The sequence below is a fragment of the Typopeltis vanoorti genome, chromosome 21 (genome assembly GCF_054136105.1).
Source record: "Typopeltis vanoorti isolate ZY-2024b chromosome 21, IOZ_Tvanoo_1.0, whole genome shotgun sequence".
In the NCBI taxonomy this organism is placed as follows: domain Eukaryota; kingdom Metazoa; phylum Arthropoda; class Arachnida; order Uropygi; family Thelyphonidae; genus Typopeltis; species Typopeltis vanoorti.
This window is the reverse complement of record NC_143569.1, coordinates 43010740-43024217: the sequence shown is the minus strand read 5'-3', so window position 1 is coordinate 43024217 and position 13478 is coordinate 43010740. Positions and strand designations below refer to the sequence as shown.

The 13478-nt window shown below is 37.5% G+C and overlaps 1 protein-coding gene across 1 annotated transcript in view; it reads left to right on the top strand.

Annotated features, from left to right (window-relative positions):
* LOC150094791 (uncharacterized) overlaps positions 1-13478 on the top strand; it is a 210410-nt gene that overhangs the window by 131154 nt on the left and 65778 nt on the right. The gene's annotated exons all lie outside the window — the stretch shown is intronic.

Sequence of the window (13478 nt, the reverse complement as noted above, 5' to 3'; positions counted from 1 at the left end):
TAATTCTATCATAATTCATCGAAAGATGAATTTTCTTGAAAACTATTGTTTTAAAGTATTCATTAAGAATACCTAACATCCCCCGAGATGTAGACAACATATGTAGGTGATCATTGAGATATTATAATTATTTTGTTGTTTTTTCCAACATTATTCTGTAAGCGTCCCTGCTACTTCATTGTGTAAATAGTGATTTATCTCTAGACGAAAAAAGTTCTACCTAATTTTTTCGTAACAAGAATGATCAGATTGAAATCAAAACTGACAAATTTTAATATAGTTGTTAACTATAAAATTTCATTCAACTTAATATCAGTTTGATATTAATATTAATAATTATTAATATCAGTCAGAGAGTTATTGTAATATAAAATGCCAACTTGTTGTCCTTTGTAACCTTAAATATAGTTGAGCTGAAAAACTGGGATGGTTTGACAAATTTTTGTAAAAGGTTCAGATACCAATGGAGTAAAATTTATCCCATATAACGCGTGTGTGTGAATGTCACATACTAATACTTCTGATAATAATGAAGCCTCTGTAGTTCAGTTGGTATAAACAAAGTCCTTTAGTTAGAAAGACCTAAGTTCAAATCGCTTGCATGATGTGAAGAATTTTTATCACTCCTCTTCAACACAAAGGCTTCTGGAATGATGCGGAGGACACTGACGTGTAGAAGTAGGGAGATTCTTGTTCCGTTGTATATGGCTTTGATTAGGCCACACATTGACTATTGTGCCCAGATTTGGTCACATGGTTTTCAGAAGGATGAAGAGATGTTGGAAAGGGTACAAAGGCGACTGACTAAGGTAGTTTCTGACCTCTGGAATGTCGAGCATGAGGAAAGATTGAGAAGATGTAATTTGCAGAGTCTGTTGGACAGGAGGAAGAGAGGAGATATGATAGAGACTTACAAATTGGTAAGGGGTTGTTATAGGATCAATACTGGAGAAGTTCTACATAAAATAGTGGGAAGAACCAGAGGTCATCCCTGGAAACTGTGTGAGTAGGGGAGTGAGAGACAGGTTTTTTTTATGCAGAGTTGTGAATGATTGGAATGCCTTGCCTGAGAGTGTGGTCTCTGCAATGAGTTTGAGTGTATTTAAGACACAGTATGATGAGCTGTGTGTGTGATAAAAGGACCTCCCAGATGAGTGTCTTTCACTCCATGCGGTCATGGGGTGATAATAATAATAACTAAAGGGGAGTTTAAGGGGGTGCTTAAGGGTCAAAGCTGTATAACTGAGAGGAGACTTCCACATAGGCTTTAAAGGAATGTGGAGAACCAAATAGGGCTTCTGACCTAATATCCAATCCTCACCTTCTCGTGGTGTACTCTGTTGGGTATCTACCTGGATACTAAATGAACTAGGATGGGCAGGCAATTTGGGATTTAGCCGACCAAATTGTATTCTTATTGGCTTAAACCAAAATACAAAATGATGGTACAACATGACAAAATTTCATGCCGGCTGGGGTGTCGCCTGGTTAAACAAGATCCCCGTTGTTTTCGCCAGGGAACCAGGGGTGAATAGCGAAAAGTCAGCTACTGGAACAAATCTGGAAACAAACCCCAACTCAACATCACCAGAGTTAAAGATCGGTACTATCAACATAAGCAGCCCGAATGGCAAAGAAATGGAGCTAGCTGAGGAATTAGATAAGTACCAGATCGACATAATAGGGGTGACTGAAACAAAAAAGACAAAAACTGGTGAGATCTTTCTGAGCAATAAATACAAAATGTTATATTCAGGCAATGACAATCAAGGAAAAGAAGGAGTAGCCATAATATTCAGCACAAAATACGAGGCTAATCTTCTTGAATGGCAGTCAGTCTCAAGTAGAGTAATGTGGGGAACTGGACAATGAGACTTATTTGTGCCTATGGTCCCACAGAAGGTTCTACTAAGGTAGAAGTGGAGGAATTTTTGCATGCTTTAGAGCAGTGCTTCCCAAAAATCTGGATGTCAAGGCCCCCTTTGCAAAAATTAAAATATTTCACAGCCCCCCTCGAAAAAAAATCGTAATAGAGAGATATATTATTATAATATTTATTGTATTTATATTCAATACAAAACATACACAGCGAATATTGCAAAAACCAAATGCATATATTATATTTTTTCTCTCTTAACGTTTGGTTCTGAAGATGATGCGGGCTGTTCTGGCAAAATATGAAATACTGTCCTTTTTTTTTTTTGAGTCTGTTTCTGCTTCTTCTGATTGTTTGCGGGAATTTTTTTATTTTTTATCAGCCACTTATCCATCTCAGGGTTAAATTTTTTAACGTAGAATCGATCAAATAATATCACCACTTACCGATACTGGCACACCACAGACTGATAACATGAAATTAGTGAATATTACCCGAATAAGGGAATCCCCGGACCAGGAACATTTTTCTCTTTTGTGACTTTTCTCCCTTTAAGGTAATTAAGCTAACGCGAAACAGACAGCAAAGGCAGGTTATTAAAACGTGCATATGATTGGTGCGGTATTAACAAAAGATCACGCAACCGAAAGATAAAAGAATAGCTGACAATTGAGTTGAAATGCTAACTCTCTTCAACTGAATTCCATATGCGAAACTGCTATAACATTCATTATATATATATATTACTTAGTTTTAACACTTTTACAAATTTTAACATTCGGTTGAATTTTATTGCTGCCTTGGGAAATCGAACTCATACACATCTAATTAATAACAATAGTTTTTAGTTAGATACTGTGTTTTCCCATGCAACATATGGTTTTGTTTTAGTCTATACAGCATAGTTTCTGTATGAGGGGACATGTGATTCATTATTTAATGTGTTTTTATCCCAGTTGTCTCTGATTGCACTATTTGTTGAGAAATATATTACACAGATTCCTCATGCCTTATTCACTGGCATAATAAAAGTACTCGTTTTTATTGCCTCTACAGTATAGTGGCTGTTAGGGAGGGCATGTTAGGGAGGGCTATGGCCACCAAGGGGGCTGCGGCCCACAGTTTGGGAAGCGCTGCTTTAGAAAAAGCAACTGACACAATGAAAAAGGAAAAGTTGGTCCTTGTTGGGGATCTAAATAGCAGAATAGGAAATGATTGTCAGACATACAAAAATATTTTGGGAAAATTTGGAGAAAAGAGCAAAGCTAATAATAATGACAAATATCTGTTGGATTTCTGCTCAGAACATGGACTGGTTATTACTAACACCATGTTCCAACATAAAAATGTGCACAAATTCACATGGAGAGAAGATGCAAGGAATAAGAAAAGTCTCATTGACTATGTTATTGTTGATAGTGATGTTTTCTCCCTGGTGCAAGACACCAGAGTGTACAGAGGATTTCATATTGAAAAGAATAACATGTAAGAAATTTTTAAAGCAAATAAAAGTTGAGCAGCTCTCAGATGTGAACTGTAGACTGGAATACACAAAGATTATTGAAATAAAAATGAAAGAATTTGAGAACAGGAATCAAACCCTGGAGATTCAGTGGCAAGCCTTGCAGAAAACCCTGATTGATTCAGCTAGAGAGGCATTTGGTGAAGTTGTCTGCAAGGATAGAAAAATTAGAACTCCATGGTGGACACAGGAAGTTAAAGAGGCAGTAAAGGAAAAGAAGAAAGCATATCAAAAGTTCCTAGCAATTAAGTCAGCTTGTGCTCTTAGAGAATACAGAGACAAATGTAAGAAAGCTAAACACTGTGTAAAACTAGCTAAACAAAAGTCATGGGAGAACTTTGGCAAGAACATAGAAAATAAATATCAAGAAGGTGGTAAAATATTCTGGAGGTTGTTGAAGAAGCTTAGGAATGGAGGAGAGAGTGCTGTAAAAGGAGTAAGCGATGATAAAGGTCACATGAAAACGGAAGAAAAGGATATCCTTGAAGTATGGAGTAATTACTTTGAAAAATTGCTAAATGAAACAAGCAGTGATAGCACAGTAGTAAAAAACACTCAGCAGGCATATAGTCAGGAATACATTACCATAATTGAAGTAGAAAAAGCTGTCAAAGGCTTGAAATGTTGAAAGGCATCAGGAGTAGATGATATTCGACCAGAAATGCTGAAGTGTGGTGGTATAGAAGTCTTACAGGGGCTGCACTGCATAGTTCAGAAAGGGAAATAAAACTGAATGTGAGAATTACAGAGGTATTTCTCTACTAAGTGTTCCTGGCAAGATTTATGCAAGTATAATTGAGAAACGGTTGAGAAGAATTGTGGAAGAAAGCTTGGTGAAGAACAAGCTGGATTCAGGTCAAATAGAGGCTGTCAGGATCAGATCTTCACTTTACAACAAATAGTGGAGAAATCATAGTAATATAACAAAGATCTGTATTTAAGTTTTGTCAATTTTTTGAAAAGACATATGACAAGGTGCCAAGAGAGAAGCTGTTCAATACACTATAGTTATATCGTGTCAATGGGGCATTATATGAAGCAATGCTTAGTCTTTATTTGAGTTGTAAGTCAGCAGTTAGAATTGAAGGAAGTACAGGAACATTATTCCCTCTGTTATGCATTATCTATATGGATCATATTATGAAGGAAAGTGGTATTAAACATGATATCAAAATTGGAGATGTTAATGTCAGCTCTTTGCTTTATGCAGACGATGTTATACTTCTAAATAAATCTGCTAAAAGTTTGCAAGATTCTCTGACTAAATTGAATAACTGTTGTAATAGATATGGTATGATCAGCAATAAAAAGACAAAGACAATGAAAATAGGCAGAATCATTGAAAATGTCAACTGTGTTGTGAATGGAGAACCTATGGAACAAGTAAAACATTTCAGCTACTTAGGCACGATTTTTAGTGAAGATGGTAAATTAAATATAGAAATAGACAACAGAATCAACAAAGCTGGTATGGTAGGAAGTCAATTGAATATATTCATATGGAATAAGAGAGAAATTAGTCAGAACACTAAATTAGCTGTATACAAGACAGTGTTCAAACCAGTTTTAACTTATGGATCTGAGATCTGGGTCAGAAGTAAAACACTTGACCAAAGACTAGAGACTGCGGATATGAGAGTCCTGAGAAAGATTAGTGGCGTGAACAGATGGCATCAATGGCAATATCATATTAAAAACGAGGATATTAGGAAAGAACTTGACATTGTCAGCATCCAGGAATGTGTTAGCAGAGCTAATCTCTGGTGGTATGGTCACTTAAGCAAAATGGGAGAGGACAGATTAGCAAAACAAGTGTTCTCTGCCAGGTTGGCAGGAAAAAGACTCAGGGGAAGACCAAGATATAGGTGGATTGATATGGTGCAAAGTGCCTTAGACGATAGAAATATAAGATCTGATAATGTTGGCGTCTTGACAAGTAACAGACTAATTTGGAGGAAAATTGTAGATAGGAAGTTAGTAATGATGTAAATTTTTCATGTAGTACTATCATATCCTGTACACCCCTTGAGGGTACAAGGCAGGAATTTGATGATGATGAAAGGGGAGTTATCTTTTTTCTATGTAGAGATGGCAGAGTCTTACTCCTCGAAACTAGGGCATTTCATCCCACAAACTTTCCCCATATATACACACATATCTATTGACATAAAAAACTTACTGGATAAGAAAACAATGGGAAACCCTCTTGTTTTCTGATTATTCCCTAGTAAAATAGCATTGCTACCCAACCAACCATTTGCTTGAGTAGAGAGGAGGATAAGGGGAAATAATAATTATAATAATAGTTAGTAATTATAATAATTTTGTAGTATGCAAGACTTGTGGAATGTATGCATCCCGGCAGTTGTATATGTGGCAGGTGAGAGAAGGGAAAATATGTATATGCGCAAAATGCAGGCAATGGGAGGAACATTGTGAGTTAGAGATGACTATAACTGACCTCGTTGAGTCAGAGGCATGAGATGTTCCATGTAAAGAGATGAGTGGTATGATACAGGGCGAGAATGGCTAGAGAAATATGAATAAAATAATGAGAGCGGGGAGTATGGAAAGGTTGAAGGATTGTGAAGTTTTCGGAGATGGTCTCAACTGGGAGGATGAATGGCAAATAAGAGTGGCGATTTGCAGAGAGAGAGAGATGAGCTGAAAGAGCAAGTGGAATGTCTAGGGAATTAGATGAGAAGTGTGAAAGATGAGTTTAGGCGAATGGAAGAGACGAATGCAAGCCAAATCAGAGTAGGAGAGAGAGAGAGAGTGAGAGAGAGTTATGGGAATGATAGAGGAGGAGAGAATAGGAACAATAGAAGATAGGGAATGAAAGAGTTATGGGAATGATAGAAGAGGAGAGAATTGGATAAGCGGAAGAGAGGAAATAAGAGAGAGATATGGGAATGATAGAAGAGGAGAGAATGGAAACAGTAGGAGAGAGAGAGAGGGGGAAGAAGAATGCGAGGGAGCACTGGAACCAGGGATAAAGTGATGTCAGGAAGGCAGGTAAGCAGAGGATTACAGAGTGAAAGTGTTAGAGGAGAGAGAATGAGGGATGCATGTGAGCAATCGAGGAATAGGGTGGTAAGAGGTGTAATGTATGGGGACAATGATCCGTGGTTTTCAAGATAGGATGCGTGAGGAGTGTTTGCCTGGAGGAATGACAGAAAGTGTAGCTATGGCAATTAAGAGGGGTGAAAGGATGGATGAGATGATTGTGATGGTAGGAACAAGTGACTTGAAAGGTAATGTAAATCAGACAGCGAGAGATATGAGATTCTTGCTTGAGGTTGTATGAAAGAAGACGCAGAGAGGAAAGATAGTGTGTGAAAGATAGTTGCCTCGGTATGATAGTGACAAGCTGAGAAGAAGAGCAGTAATAATGAATAACATAATAGCTAGAATATGTTAGAAGAGAGGATTGGAATATGTGGATGCTTGGAGGGCATTTGAGGATAGAAAGGAATTGTATGCAAGAGATTGCTTGCATTTGAATGAGGAAGGATGTAGGTATCTGGAGAGATTGCTGTTCTGAACATTTCGGTGTGTCAATGCAGGGAAACTAGAATGCCCAGGATGGATGGTAGCAGGGGTGGCCTCTTGTGGGAATGGGTACTTCGGAGAAGGGGGAACACATCAGGTAATGCTGAGCCCAGTGCGGTCTAGAGGGGAATAATGCTGGATACAGAAACAATGGCATTTTTATACTTTATACCAGGGGTCACCAAAGTTATTTGCCCATCGACCCCTTGAAGAGTTTCTTGACTTTTTATCGACTCCCTCTATTTTACTATTAGGTAATTATAATAGGACAAGCAAAAAAAGACACTTATGTGAGTTGTTAGATTGTTTATTTTATAGTTACAGTGTGTATAATATAGTATATATTATTATATTACTATTACTACTACTATCACTATCACTAGTAATATCACTGGTATTACTAGTGATATTAATAAATTACTGGTATTAATATCACTGGTATTACTACCAGCACTGCTCAACTCTTTAACATAGAGAAGTTTAGTTCGTGAATGAATAATGATTGAATTATAATATGTATGTTGATGAATTTTAGAACATTAACGCTCACTTGTATGTCGACGCGCAAAAATGAGACTGGGATCGAATACTTGTAAGTTTCAGTAAATAAGAACCACGCACATGTTGCCATCTCGCTCCCACTGTGCCGGCCGGCAGGAACCACCAACATCCGTTTATTGGTAAATACATCATTTTGGCCTACTTGATTGGCCTCAGTAACTATTTTCATGACCTTACTCCATCTTACAAGTCCTATTCATGGACCTGTAAGATGGAGGTACTGATCCCACAATTTACTCTTAATTGCGTTGTCATTACCTCCATGTCTTTTGTCATGGAGGTAATCCAAGTTAACCGAATTAAATATTACTCATACAATGATGTCTTATATTTTTCTGTCGACCTCTAACAATGTTATATCGACCACTGCTTTATACTAATGCCAGGAGTATCCGGAATAAAGGAGAGAAATTGGTGGCATTGATAGCATCAGCGAACCAATAGGATTACTCCCAAAGTTTATTGGGATCACTGAGACGTGCTTGACAGAAGAGGATATAATAACAGGAATAGAAGTAGCAGGGTACAGCATTTTTCAGCAGGATAGGAAAGGAAAGCATCGTGGTGGAATACTGCTTATGATAAGTGACGACTATGTCCTCTAAGAGTGGAGGCTTTTGGAAGGCAGTGACACTAATGATTTTGAAAGCATATGGTGTGAGGTAGAGGTGGGCAAGGCAGGATATTAAGTGGGTGCTGCTACAAACCAAAGAGCACAGAGGGTGGGGACCAGGAGATGTTTAGACAGTTGAGCTTGACAAGTGCAAGAAGAATGATTGTTATGCGAGATTTTAACTACAGCAGTATAAATTGGAGAGAGAAAGATGCATGTAGCAATAAGGGAATGGAATTTCTAGAATTCTTGAGGGACAAATGTCTTAGGCAACATGTAATAGAGGGAACAAGAGGTTCAAGAGTTTTGGATTTGGTCATAGCCTCAGAAGAGTTGATAATAACTGAGATGACATCTCTCCCACCAGATGGAGAGAGTGACCATGTGGTTTTGACTTGGAAGATGAATAGACATGCAGGTGTATCAAAGAGACGGGAATGTATGTGGAATTATAAGGCAGATGATTATAATGGTCTTAGATGTTAACTTGGGAAAGTTTCATGAAGGGAGGAATTGGAAGGCCGGGATATCATTAGTGTTTGGGAAATTGTGAAGGAATATTTGTTAGCGACAATGGTAAGCTGTATTCCATAAGTGAAGAAGTGGACACAATTTGGAGTAAAGTGGATAACAATATTAAGAACTGCATTCAAAAAAGAGGCTATGGAAGAAATATAAGGAGACAGGTGAAGAGCAGATGCATGAGGAATATAAGATACATGCCAGAAGAGTGACTAGTATGGTAAGGAAGGCAAAACTGGAATATGAGAAGAGATTGGCACTAAGATCCAAAGAAATCCTAGGAAATTTTTTAGCTATGTGGCCAGTAGGAGGAGAAACGAATGTGGAAGAATGAGGGATAAAAATGGGAATAGAGTGACTGATGCAGAGGACATAGTGGAATTGTTCAATGAACACTTTATTGGAGTATTTCATCCTGGAGGAGTAAATTTTAATACTAGAGGGATAGGGCAGGTTCGAGGCTTAGAGGTGTAGGAGGAGAGTGTGTTCCAAATACTGAGTACCCTGGATGTCAGTAAAGCTGTGGGACTGGATGGTATTTCACCACGAGTTTTGAGATAATGTGCTAAAGAAGTGACAGCTCCTTTGACCTGGCTTTTCAATGAAAGTCTGGCTTCAGGAAAGGTGCCCAGGAATGGAAGGAAGGTAAGATAGTGCCATTGCATAAGGGCAGAAGCAGACTGGAAGTGTCTAATTATAGGCCAGTTTGTGTGTAATCAGTAGTTGTTAAGATCTTGGAGAATTTAGTGAGAAACCATATACAACATTGGGCAGATGAGAATAATGTTATCTCTGAGAGTCAACATGGATTTGTGAAGGGATGCTCTTGTTTTAGTAATATGCTAGCCTTTTATAATAAAGTTACAAGAGCATTAGATGAGGGAATGGCATATACTGCCATTTTCTTGGATTTAGTGAATTCATTTGACAGGGTGGCACATGATAATCTGATATTTAAGTTGCAGCACATGGGTTTGAATATCAGGTTGGTCAACTGGATTCAGGATTGTCTGTCCGATAGGCATCAGAGAGTTGTGTATGGTGGGGCAGTTTCAAGGAGGTAAAGGGTTACAAGTGGGGTCCCACAGGGCTCAGTACTGGAACCTATATTGTTTAACCTTTATATCAATGACATTGTCAGTGGATTGCAAGGGGATATTCAGTTGTTTGCAGATAATGTGAAGCTGGGAAGGGTTATTACTAATAGTGCAGATGTAGTAGCCCTGCAAGAGCATTTGAATAAGCTAGACAAACGGGCAAATTAATGGGGATGTCGGTTTAATGCAGCAAAATGTAAGGTCTTGAGGTTTGGGACACATTGATGCAAAAACTCTATTGGAGGAGCTATACTGGAGGAAGTAGGGGAGATAAGAGATCTAGAGTTGATGATTGATAGAAACCTGAAATTTAGGGGACATATTGCAAAGGTGGTGAAGGTAACACAGAGGATTGCTGCAATTATGAGAAGGACACTGACATGCAGAGATAAAAGGGTTATCATTCCGTTGTGTAAGTCTCTGATCAGACCACACTTAGACTATTGTTCTCAGATTTGATCACCAGGATTTGAAGGGGATAAATTAACTGTGGAAAGTGTAAAAAGGTGGATAACAAAGATGATTTCAGGACTGTACAATGTTAGTTATGAGCATCGGCTGAGGGAATGTGGACTGCAGAGTTTGGTGGATAAAAGAAGTAGAGGTGATATGATTGAGACTTTTAAACTGTTGAGAGGCAGTTACAGAATTGACAGTGGGGGGAGTTCTTTCGCTTGGTTGAACAGCAGGAAGGAGTGATGACAAGGGGCCATCCCTGGAAGTTACGAAAGGAAACTGTGAGAAAGAGGGTGAAAGTGGTTTCTTTGCATGGAGGGTGGTTGAACCATGGAATGCATTGCCTGATAGAGTGGTGACAGCGAGAACGGTCAATAAATTTAAGGAGTGGTATGATAGATTTTGTGTTTCCTAGGAAGGACCTCCTGCGATGAATCTTTTGACTCCATGGAGGCCTAAATAATAATAATAATAATACAATAATAATAAAGATTTTTTACAAAATCTTTTATGTAAAGATTTTAAGATTTTTATAGATAAAGATAATAAAGATTTTTTACATAATCTCAAAACCTCCCACGATGAGTCTTGATAGACTTTGTGTTTCCTAGGAAGGACCTCCTGCGATGAGTCTTTTGACTCCATCCAGGCCTGAATAATAATAATAATACAATAATAATAAAGATTTTTACATAATCTTTTCCATTGTGTAAAACATGCATAAAATATAGGAAACGTATATACCGACTGAAAGGAATACCCCCCCCCCAAAAAAAAAGTTGTCACACACACACATCTACATAATGTATATAAAGGGAATATCATAAACTTCAATTACATTACAAGTTAATCCAATTAAAACTGCAGTTCTTTTTGATAAATACACTTCACTTCACATATTTTATAATTCAGTTTTTGATGAACTGTTCATTCGATATTTTGTAGTTATGGTGAAATGTGATTTTTTGATGAACTGTTCATTCGATATTTTGTAGTTATGGTGAAATGTGATTTTTTGATGAATTGCCTTTTGATAAATTACGTTTTTGATTAATTCCTGTTCGATGAATTGCTTTTACAAGGAACTGCCTTTTAATTAATTGTTTTTTTCAATTAACAGTTGTTTGATAAACTGTTTTTCAATTAATTATTTTTTTCTATTGATTGCCCATTGAACAAGAAATCAGTTTATTTGTTGGATAATTGTAAGGTCATTTAATTGAAATGTACATAATATCCTGGAAACAAAACTTATTAACGCAGAAAAAAATCTGTATACACTGATTTGTATACAGTTAATCTGTGTACATCAGTGTACACAGTGATGTACACAGATTAACTGTATACAAATCAGTGTATACAGATTTTTTTCTGCGTTCTTTATCTCATCTCTTGTCAGGCATTGAACATAGCCAATCTCACCAGCATATCTGTAGAAACAATCATTAAATAATGAGTGTTATTAAATAAATAAGATTCTGTTCACTTTTTTTTTTGTCGTTTAAACCTCATAAATGGTCTGTGGCCATCACTTTGCATTATGAGAAGAATAAGTCTCTGTAGGACATGACACTAATGCCACTGAGATTTGAAAGAATGTAGAATTTTTTTTTTTTGAACATGTAGAGATTACAGTTTTTGTGGGATGCTCGATGAAGGATGTGCTCCAAAGAATGAAGATGGAGAATGAATGAAAGAGTAGCCCTCAGTGAGTTTGTAGTTGAATATATGGATATTACAGCTGCAGCTTCTGTTTTTTTATGTTTTAGAAGAAACTTTGAAAAATAAGGAATGTAGACCTATTGAAGCATCTTTAAAAAAGGCATAAAGAGAACTAAAACACAAAGCTTTGTCTGTTGTGTCATTATTTTTAGATTCTTATCACATAACATATATTATGATTTCGAGTTCCTTTATTACAGATATCTAGTGACATCAGGAAAAACTTGATAAATCTGTCTATCTATAATAGAAATTTGCACTTTCTTTCTTTTGTTTCATAGTAACTTATTAAAAGTGTTCAGTGACTTTAAGCTGACCTTTTTATATTTACTTTTAATAATTAATATACAGTTGTCTCTCACTATAACAAACTCATTCACTATAGCAAACTCCTGACCAAAGTCCATAGGTACAGTACTCTTCTAAAAGAAATTCACTGTAGCATTCCCTTTGAGCAAACTACCTTGTCTAGCCATAAATACTGTTACAATTTGAACAGTGCATAAACCTTTAATCTATCAATAAATCATTTACAGCTTTTAGCACATGCAAACCATATGTATAACACATGGTTTGTATGTGCTAAATGTTCGAAATGTCCTCCTTTTGTCTTCATGCATGCCTGAAGTCTGTGAGGTCATTTACTGATGGCAGAATGCACAACATCCAATGGAAATGCTGCCACTGCTCGCTCCAAATCCACCTTCAAGCTGGCAATGCTGTGGGTGTCATTTTTTGCAGGCTACTCTCTCTCTCAAGCTCTGACCACAATTTGAAGTCCAACAGATTCAGATCATGACTTCCAGACAGCAAATCAGATGGTGATATGGCCGGGCACATTCGCCTCCAACCACTGTTGTGTGGTCCTCTCCTTGTGTGCAGGATCTGATTCCTGTTGGAAGGTCCACTGCCTACTATGAAACAAGGTGTTGTTCAGGGCCATACCACAGATTCTAGCACAGTGTCTTATCACAGTGTATCAAGACACAGTGCCATAGCACAGTGTCTTGATACACTTTGGAAGAGGTTTTGATCCCTTTCATGCAACTTAGATACCTCCTGATATTTTGTTACCCCCTTACCAAACTATCATTGACATGGGGTTTGGTAAGGGGGTAACAAAATATCAATACAATATGATTACTCTGAATCCTGGGTGCTATGGCACATGCTGTGCAACCATCCAAGACATATATATACCTGATCATTTTGCAATTAAAAAACTCTTCAGTTTATTTTTTTATTTATTCGTGTGGGGGGTTCCTCCATTCTTCGACTGCCCCTTAGGACTGGTTGAGCCCTTCTAGTGAAGGATAAGTGAACTGGGTTCAATTCCCTTCCTCACATCATGGAAGGGAATTGAACCCGGGTCTTTCCGACTAAAGGGTTTTGTCTATACTGACTGAGCTACGGAGGCTCGACTCTTCAGTGATGAAAATCTTCTAATCATACATTAGAAGATTTTCATTTCACTGTTTACTGCTGGAGAAGTGCCTTTGATTTTATTGTCTTCTGCTGCATAAGTTGTGGTGCTAGGAAGTGTCCAATAGAACAACA